Below are 8,655 nucleotides of genomic sequence, written 5' to 3'. Positions count from 1 at the left end.
AGAGCCTAAAAGTAACAGACCAAAAAGGAACAGAGACAATATACAGTAACAGTCACCTTACAAGCAATACAATGGCACTAAATTCATATCTTTCAATAGTTACTCTGAATGTAAATGGGCTAAATACCCTAATCGAAAGACACAGGGTATCAGAATGGATTAAAAAAACAAGACTCATCAATATGCTGTCTGTAAGAAACTTAGACCCAAAGGCACCTCATGATTTAAAGTGAGGGCGTGGAAAACAATTTACCATATAATGGACATCAAAAGAAACCTGGGGTGGCAATCCTTATATCAGACAAATTAGATTTTAAGCCAAAGACCATAATAAGGGATGAGGAAGGACACTATATCATACTTAAAGGGTCTGAACAACAAGAAGATCTAACAATTTTAAATATCTATACCCTGAACATGGGAGCAGCTAATTGTGTAAACCAATTAACAACAAAATCAAAGAAACACATTGACAATAATACAATAATAGTAGGGGACTTTAACACCCCCCCCATACTGAAATGGACAGATCATTCAAGCAAAAGTTCAACAAGGAAATGAAGACCTTAAATGACACACTGGACCTGATAGACATCACAGATATATTTAGAACATTCCATCCCAAAGCAACAGAATACACATTCTTCTCTAGTGCACATGGAACATTATCCAAAATAGATCACATCCTGGGTCACAAATCAGGTCTCAACTCATACCAAAAGATTGGGATCATTCCCTGCATATTTTCAGACCACGATGCTTTGAAACTAGAACTCAACCACAAGTGGAAAGTTGGAAAGAACCCAAATACATGGAGATTAAAGAACATCCTCCTGAAGAATGAATGGGTCAACCAGGAAATTAAAGAAGAATTGAAAAAATTCATGGAAACAAATGAAAATGAAAACACAACTGTTCAAAATCTGTGGGACACAGCAAAGGCAGTCCAGAGAAGAAAGTGTATAGAGATTCAAGCCTTTCTCAAGTGAAAGAAAGGTCTCAAGTACACAACCTAACCCTACACCTAAAGGAGCTGGAGAAAGAACATCAAAGAAAGCCTAAACCCAGCAAGAGAAGAGAAATAATAAAGATCAGAGTAGAAATCAATGAGACAGAAACCAAAAGAACAGTAGAACAGATCAAAGAAACTAGGAGCTGATTCTTTGAAAGAACTAATAATATTGATAAACCCCTGGCCAGACTTATCAAAGAGAAAAGAGAAATGACCCAAATAAATAAAATCATGAATGAAAGAAGAGACATCACAACCAACATCAAAGAAATACAAACAATTACAAGAACATATTATGAGCAACTAAATGCCAGCAAATTTGACAATCTGGAAGAAATGGATGCATTCCTAGAGACATATAAACTACCACAACTGAACCAGGAAGAAATAGAAAACCTGAATAGACCCATAACCAGTAAGGAGATTGAAGCAGTCATCAAAAATCTCCCAACCAACAAGAGCCCAGGGCCAGATGGCTTCCCAGGGGCATTCTACCAAACACTTAAAGATGAATTAATACCCATTCTCCTGAAACTGTTCCAAAAAATAGAAATGGAAGGAAAACTTCCAAACTCATTTTATGAGGCCAGCATCACCTTGATCCCAAAACCAAAGACCCTGCCAAAAAGGAGAATTACAGATCAATGTCCTTGATGAACACAGATGTGAAAATTCTCACCAAAATACTAGCCAATAGAATCCAACAGTACATTAAAAGGATTATTCACCAAGACCAATTGGGATTTATTCCTGGGCTGCAAGGCTGGTTCAACATCCGTAAATCAATCAATGTCATACAATACATTAATAAAAGAAAGAACAAGAACCATATGATACTCCCAATAGATGCTGAAAAAGCATTTGACAAAGTACAGCATCCTTTCTTGATCAAAACTCTTCAAAGTGTAGGGATAGAGGGTACATACCTCAATATCATCAAAGCCATCTATGAAAAACCCACCGCAAATATCATTCTCAATGGGGATAAACTGAGAGCTTTTCCCCTAAGATCAGGAACACAGCAGGGATGTCCATTATCACCACTGCTATCCAGCATAGTATTAGAAGTCCTAGCCTCAGCAATCAGACAACAAAAAGAAATTAAAGGCATCCGAATCGGCAAAGAAGTCAAACTCTCACTCTTTGCAAATGATATGATACTTTATGTGGAAAACCCAAAAGACTCCACTCAAAACTGTTAGAACTCATACAGGAATTCAGTAAAGTGTCAGGATATAAAATCAATGCACAGAAATCAGTTGCATTTCTATACACTAACAGCAAGACAGAAGAAAGAGAAAATAAGGAGTCAATCCCACTTATAATTGCACCCCAAACCATAAGATAACTAGGAATAAACCTAACCAAAGAGGCAAAGAATCTATACTCAGAAAACTATAAAGTACTCATGAAAGAAATGGAGGAAGACACAAAGAAATGGAGGAAGACACAAAGAAATGGAAAAACTTTCCATGCTCATGGATTGGAAGAACAAATATTGTAAAAATGTCTATGCTACCTAAAGCAATCTACACATTTAATGCAATCCCTATTAAAATATCATCATTTTTTTAAGGAAATGGAACAAATAATCCTAAAATTTATATGGAACCAGAAAGACCCCGAATAGCCAGAGGAATATTGAAAAAGAAAACCGAAGTTGGTGGCATCATAATTGCAGGCTTCAAGCTCTATTACAAAGCCGTCATCATCAAGACAGTATGGTACTGGCACAAAAGCAGACACATAGATCAATGGAACAGAATAGAGAGCCCAGAAATAGACCCTCAACTCTATGGTCAACTAATCTTTGACAAAGCAGGAAAGAATGTTCAGTGGAAAAAAGACAGTCTCTTCAACAAATGGTGTTGGGACAATTGGACAGCCACATGCAGAATGAAACCGGACCATTTCCTCACACCACACCAAGAAAATAGAATCAAAAGGGAGGAAAGACCTCAATGTAAGACAGGAATCCATCAAAATCCTTGAGGAGAACACAGGCAGCAACATCTTTGACCTCAGTTGCAGCAACTTCTTCCTAGACACATCACCAAAGGCAATGGAAGCAAGGGCAAAAATGAGCTATTAGGATTTCATCAAGATAAAAAGATTTGCACAGCAAAGGAAACAGTTAACAAAACCAAAAGACAACTGACAGAATGGGAGAAGATATTTGCAAACGACATATCAGATCAAGGGCTAGTATCCAAAATCTATAAAGAACTTAGCAAACTCAACACCCAAAGAACAAATAATCTAACCGAGAAATGGGCAGAGGACATGAACAGACATTTCTGCAAAGAAGATATCCAGATGGCCAACAGACACATGAAAAAGTGCTCCACAACACTTGGCATCAGGGAAATACAAATGAAAACCACAGTGAGATATCACCTCAAACCAGTCAGAATGGCTAAAATTAACAAGTCAGGAAATGACAGGTGTTGGTGAGGATGCGGAGAAAGGGGAACCCTCCTACACTGTTGGTGGGAATACAAGATGGTGCAACCACTCTGGAAAACAGCATGGAGGTTCCTCAAAAAGTTGGAAATAGAGCTACCCTACAACCCAGCAATCTCACTACTGGGTATTTACCCTAAAGATACAAACGTAGTGATCTGAAGGGGCACGTACACCCGAAAGTTTATAGCAGCAACGTCCACAATAGCCAAACTATGGAAAGAGCCTAGATGTCCACCAACAGATGAACAGATACAGAAGATGTGGTGTATATATACAATGGAATACTATGCATTCATCAAAAAAACCAAAAGATTGCCTTTTGCAAAAACGTGGATGGAACTGGAGGGTGTTAGGCTGAGCAAAATAAGTCAATCAGAGAAAGACAATTATCATATGATCTCTCTGATATGAGGAATTTGAGAGGCAGTGTTGGGGGTTGTGGGGGAAGGGAGGGAAAAATGAAACCAGATGGGACCCAGGAGAGAGATCAATCATAAAAGACTCTTAATCTCAGAAAACAAACTAAGGGTTGCTGGGGGTGGAGGGGGGCAGGGATGGGGTGGCTGGGGAGGGTGTGTACTATGACGAGTGCTATGAATGGTGTAAGCCTGACGATTCACAGACCTGTACCCCTGAAACAAATAATACATTATATGTTAATTTTTTTTAAGCCTTAAGGTCATCAAAAACAAGGAAAATCTGGGGCACCTGAAGGGCTCAGTTTGTTAACTTCTGCATTTGGCTCAGGTCATGATCCCAGGGTCCTGGGATCAAGTCCCGCATCGGGCTCCCTGCTCAGTGGGGAGCCTGCTTCTCCCACTGCCCCTCCCCCTGCTCATGCTCTCTCTCAAATAAATAAAGTCTTAAAAAAATAAACAAACAAGGAAAATCTAAGAAACTGTCAGCCTGGACGAGTGTAAGGAGAGCTGATTAGCTGTGACATGATGTTTTGAGAGGTCCCTGGAACAGGAAAGAGACACGAGGGGAGAAGTCGGGAATCTGAACACGGTGGGGGCTTTGGTTAACGAGGACGGATCAATCCTGTTCCGTAGCAAAGACGCACGGCTCCCTATAAGATGTTAGCACCGGCTGGACTGTCTTCAGAATTTTTCTGTAAATCTAAACCTGTTCTAAATGAAAAGTTAGGGGCGCCTGGGTGGCTCAGTGGGTTAAGCTGCTGCCTTCGGCTCAGGTCATGATCCCAGTGTCCTGGGATCAAGTCCTGCATCGGGCTCTCTGCTCAGCAGGGAGCCTGCTTCCTCCTCTCTCTGCCTGCCTCCCTGTCTGCTTGTGATTGCTCTCTCTCTGTCAAAAAAATAACTAAATAAATAATAAATAAATAAATAAATGAAAAGTTAATTTAAAAAAAAATCAAATCATCAATTTACATATGCAGATTGCTGGGGGATGGGGACGTGCCCTTTTAGGATCAGTCAGCACCGGCTTTGAACTGCTGGTCATCCTGGGAACCCCAAACACCCGAAAGCGTCTGAAGCCCAAACAGCCCCTGCGTCTGAAGAGGAAGGCCTGGAGGTCTGGCAGTTGGAGGTGTCTTCGTGGGTCAGACTTGGTCTGGTGCTGTGTTGTGAAACTGGCCGCTACTTTGGTTACTTCCCCAGTTCCAGACCGTTGACCTTGGAATGGATGTCCTTTGTAACAGGCTGTGGCTTCTCTGACCCATGGATTACAGCGATTCCTTTATTCCTTCAGGGCTGAATGGAAAGCCTGGACCTACTGCATTAAGATGAAAGCCAGAAGCAAAACCACATCTGTGGAGAGACTGCAGAAATCCCTGCCCCCTTCGGGGCTGAAAGCTGGCAGTGAGGGGGCTGCACCTGCCCTGGCCAGCTCGCCCCCTTGGAGAACAGCAGGGCTCCTGGAAACCCAACCAGACGGTGACCCTCCGTGCCTGCTGCCCGGCGTGTGCGATCGCACACATCGAACCGCCCCAGGGGTCTGCCCTGTCTGTGGTTCAGGCAGTCCCCACACACCCAGGAATTCTCTATACAGAATGCCCCCCTGGCGGCTCTCGGCCGCGGCGCCGCCCCACCACAGGGTCCTCACTCCTCTTCCTTCCAATCCAGGTCCTGCCCCGAGGGTCCGGGCCCTCACGGCGTCCCTTCGTGGAGGAAGCCTGATCTGTCTGAGAACGTGTTTTATCACCTGCATTCGCAGAGCGTGGTCTCCTGGAGAGAAGTCAGTATTTTGAGTTGTTTTCTCACAGTTGAAACAGCACTTCATGGTCCCCCGGGTTCCCGCGTCTCTTTGGAGAAGGCCGTGGTGTGTCTGCGGCTCTGCAGAAGACAGCTTGTCCCTTCTGGCAACTGCAGGGATTTTCTCCTTGTCTTTTGTTTTCCACATTTTAACAGAAGGAGCCTAGAGAGCTTGTGGCTGTTTGTTTTCAGTGGGTGTGGGGCTGGCGTTCTCTTCCAGCTCCGGCTGGATGCTGTCCCCGGGGCCCAGCAATCAGAAATCTCAATCCACTGCCCATGGCCCCAGGCCCTGCCTTTAAAGCAAGAGCTTGCAGGGCCCATCACAGAACCGTGAACGCATCCTAGGGGCAGGTGTGTGGAGCGAACCTCTCCCACCCCAGGACCATGCTAGGGCCAGACAGAATGGGGCATGGGCTGCTCGGTGTCCTCCCCGTGGAGTAGCTGAGGCCTGTGTCCCAGGGTGAGAGAGATCCCAGCCCCCATCCCCAGCCTCCTCATTCCCTCCCTGACTGTGGACCCCTTGAGGCTTCTGGCCTGCAGCCACCCTAGTCTTTCCCCTCCAGTGCCCAAGATCCCCCTCTCTGAGGACTCTGGGCCTGGACACAGCCTCTGCCCTCAACCCCCCACCCCACATGCCTGCGCTTAAGACAAACTGTCCTGCTGAGGTCTGTAGGTCAAGTATGGCCTTGGTGGACTGGGGTCCCCTCAGGGGCAGGGGTTTCCTGAGCAAATCACTGGCAACAGAGACACTTAAATGGGCGGCAGACCCTGCAGCTGGCCTTAGGATGGAGACGCAGGTGTGACTTCTGCCCTCCCTCCATCCCCACCCTCCTCAGTCCCGCTCTTGGAGTTCACACACAGTGGCCTGGACGGGCTTGATGAAGACAGGGAGCCATAACCAGCAGCTGAACTGCCAAGCTGCCTGCTGCCTGCTGTGTTATTCTGACATTCTCTCTGAGCCACAGTGAATCAGAGCAAATGTCCTGTGGTCACATGTGGCCCTGGAAATGAATGAGCAGCCGCTGTGGTGCCCAAAATATAGGCAGTCTGGGGTCTTCCCAGCCCATCTGAGCTCCCTCAAGACCAGATGAATGACTTTTCCACCCCCCGTCTCAGGGTGTGTGGGACTCAGGTGGTCATTCCCCATTATCTGCAGGGCCTTTCCATCAAATGGCCCTAGAGAGGCCACCCCCAGGACCCACAGGCTCATCAGCTCCTCTGAGGTCTGCAGAGGGCAGCCAGGACCACAGGGTGGGCCAGCTCTGTCAGCGATGGCCAAGGTCTGGGTCAGAGCCCTGCGTCAGCCCAGTGACCCCATGCTGCAAGTCCGGTCACTGCTCTGGGACCTCTTTCTGGTCAGGTCGGCTCTGCTTCTTAGCCCTCCTTGAGGGTCGAGAGCAGAAAGACCCCGATGCTTCCTCTTCTCCCTGGGACCATCATGGACAGAGATACTCTGCCAGCCCTGGTTTCTCCGCTGGCAGCTCAGGGACAGCTCTGAACTCTGGTGACGCATCTCCTGTGGGCCACAGGAGAGCCAGTCCTCAGCGGGGCGGGGTGACAGACGTGGGACCTGGCAGGTGGGGAGAGACTGTGGTCACCCACGGAGCGGGTATTCTCCCCTGTGGGAAGGAGTTACTCGCACCCGTCCTGTAGTCTCAGGCACCTGGGAGAGTCAGACACCATCTCTGTACAATTTCGCGGGGCCCCGCATGCAGCCCCTCGCTGAGTGAGGCCCCCGTGACCCCGAACCTCTCAGATGAGGTTTGGGGGTACCAAGGTTCAGGACGTGACCAGTCACGGCCGCGGGTGGCGGGGCTGGGACCGTCCCCCTTCCTCACAAGCCTTCCAGGGAGTGGCAAGCCCGAGCTGGGCGACGCGGGAGCGTCCCTGCACAGAGCAGCAGGACAGTGCGGGGCCCTCGCGGGCAGCTCACGCTCCCAGACTCGGCTGGCCAGAGGGCTCTTCCCGGCACCAGAGCTGTGTACCAACAGCGACAACGAAACACGCAAATACCTTCAAGCTGTTGGTTCGAGCGGCGGAGGCCGTGGGAAACAAGCAAACACACGCTCGAGAGCCTCGGGGCACCTCTGCGCAGAATTAAGTAACGGGTGAATCTGGTAAAGGTATTCCGCGGGCCCCTGTGCTATTTCTGCTTTTACCACTTTGGAGTAAGACATCACTTCTGCATGAAAGAGCCTGGAAAGGGGAACCCAGAGCTCCAGGCTGGACCAGCCGGGAAGGCCAGCCAGCGCGCGAGCTGCCCCACAGCCCCCAGAGCGGGAGTGGGCTTCCCGGGAAACCGTTGTCCTGAGCCCAGCGCCGCCATGGAGGCCACGTGCCAGACTTGGGGCGTGCGAACACCACAGAAACACAGAACTCAGTTACTGAACCGGGGGTGCTGGAGGGGTGGGAGTTGAAAAACGACGTCCACGCTGGAGACACCTGGTTTAGGAGAGCGATGGCTCCTCCTTTTTTTTTTTTTTTTTTAAATGCGATGGCTCCTCTTACAGGTTTTCACAGTTGTCCTTGGTGGGGTCCAGTGACCTCCATCCCTGCTGGTGACAACACTTTCAACTGAAGCCTTACTTCAACCGCATGCCGGTTTACTTGGTGACGCTCGTGCCCATGACATGTCATGCCCTTTCCTGTACCTCGAAACCTGGTGGCTCAGATGATCTCCATCTACATCTCCTGTCGTGTGTCCCTACAGGGCCACGCAGAGAGTGGTCCTGTGGGGTGTGGAGAAAGTCGACTCTCTGGGGCCTGTTTCAGCTTCCTCTTCGGTTCCCACACCGCTCGACCCCTTTATGAGGATATGGCTTTCTTTCCAAAACTAAAGAGGAGAAGGGGAGAAGGCAAGTGCCCTCCCACTCTCTATCCCAGGTCAGGGAGGTCAGGGCATGGCCGAGCCTCTCGGGGACTCCAGAGCCGCGGGGTCTCTGCCACTGAGCACCTGTTCTCCCA

This window comes from Lontra canadensis, unplaced genomic scaffold (genome assembly GCF_010015895.1).
Source record: "Lontra canadensis isolate GAN:19392208 unplaced genomic scaffold, GSC_riverotter_1.0 scaffold108, whole genome shotgun sequence".
In the NCBI taxonomy this organism is placed as follows: Eukaryota; Metazoa; Chordata; class Mammalia; order Carnivora; family Mustelidae; genus Lontra; species Lontra canadensis.
This window is presented reverse-complemented; position numbering follows the sequence as displayed.